This window comes from Bison bison, unplaced genomic scaffold (genome assembly GCF_000754665.1).
Source record: "Bison bison bison isolate TAMUID 2011002044 unplaced genomic scaffold, Bison_UMD1.0 scf7180017462803, whole genome shotgun sequence".
Classification (NCBI taxonomy): domain Eukaryota; kingdom Metazoa; phylum Chordata; class Mammalia; order Artiodactyla; family Bovidae; genus Bison; species Bison bison.
In genome coordinates this window covers 6229-7785 of record NW_011372879.1, presented here as the reverse complement: position 1 = coordinate 7785, position 1557 = coordinate 6229, and positions in this window count along the sequence as shown.

Sequence of the window (1557 nt, the reverse complement as noted above, 5' to 3'; positions counted from 1 at the left end):
CATCAGCCACTCTTCAGCAAAGATGCCTACTCGGGGGACAGGACGGGTGTTGAACCAGCTCTCCGCTCCAAACCTGGCGCTCTCCGCCCTGTGACCAGGGCTCCTCTGCCGTGGCCCCCTCTTGGGCCCGGCGAGCCTCCCAGCCGCAGCCCCCCGCGGCCCCCGCTCCAGGTGTGCCCTTGGAGCCGCCGCCCACCCGCAGGGCTGTCCCTGTGCACCAGGCGGCACCCTCTCGGGTCTGCGCGTTGGGCTCCTGTCGCTGGCTCCTCACTCCTCACGTTCAAGTGGGCCTGTCCACACCAGCGGCGTGCTGCCGGTCCTGATCCGGGTCCTGACAAACTGCTACCTGTCTTCCCCACGACAAGATCTGTCCCGTGAGGGCGGGACCCTTTCTGACCTGCCAGCCACTGCACATGAGCACCAGACACGCTGCCGGGCACCCGGGGGCAGGCTCAGCCAGGATCCCGGGAAGGAACACCTCCCGCTGACAAGGGAGGAGCGGAGCGCAGAGACCCCGTGGTGAACCACAAACGGGCCCCCTCACCGTGTGCCTCTCAGACAGGCTACCTTCAGTCACTCTGCTCTGCCCAAGTCCCACGCAGTTTAAAAGACCCAGAACTTCAACCACATAAGATGCACAATGTCCACAACCAGCAACAGAGTCACGAGGCAGGAAAATACGACCCGTGACCGGGAGGCTCTGAACCGCTGGATCAGCAGGAAAGGCCCCCGTGTGTGTTTTTCACCTGCGTCGTTTGGTTTCTTGCTGAGTTGTACAGAGTCCTCGATATATTTTGGGTATTACCCCTTATCAGATATGTGGTTTGTTATTCCATTCTGCAGACTTTTTCAGTTTCTTGATGGTCTTTTGCTATGCAGAAGCTCTTTATGTGGCCCCAGCTGTTTACTTTTTATTTTGCTGCTTCTGCTTTAGATGTCAAATCCAAAAACTCACTTCTGAGACCACATCAAGGAGGTTTATTTCCTAGGAGTTTCAAACTTTCGGATCTTCCGCTGAAGTCTGTGACCCATTCTGAGCTGATGTTTCTGAGTGCTGTAAGACATGGGCCACGTTTCATTCTTTCTCGTGTGAACATCCAATTGTCCCAGAACCATGTACTGAAGACTGTCTTTTGTCCACAGTTCAACAAAATTACCGATGAATAAATCACAATACATAACACACTAAATTATGTGTGAACTGTGGTTTGTGAAGAGTGAATTAATTACATCAGCGCAAAGGGAAACGGCAGCCACCCAGACAGCACGAGGGCGTGTGTGAACGGAGGCAGCACACGCACAGCACTTCACACGGATCAAAACAGGAAAGATAACTTATGAGAATACTTATTACACACATGCAGGCATCTTTAAAAGGGTTTAAGAAAATAAGGGAATGATAAATATGAGAGGACCATGGCTCTGTCAGAAGGGGAGGGAAAAAAAGATGGGCAGGGAGGTGCACGGTGGCCTGACTTCCAGTGCTGACCGGGGCTTACTATCCCTCAGAAGATGTATACTGTACACACGGTCACACACAGATCAAATATGACACAG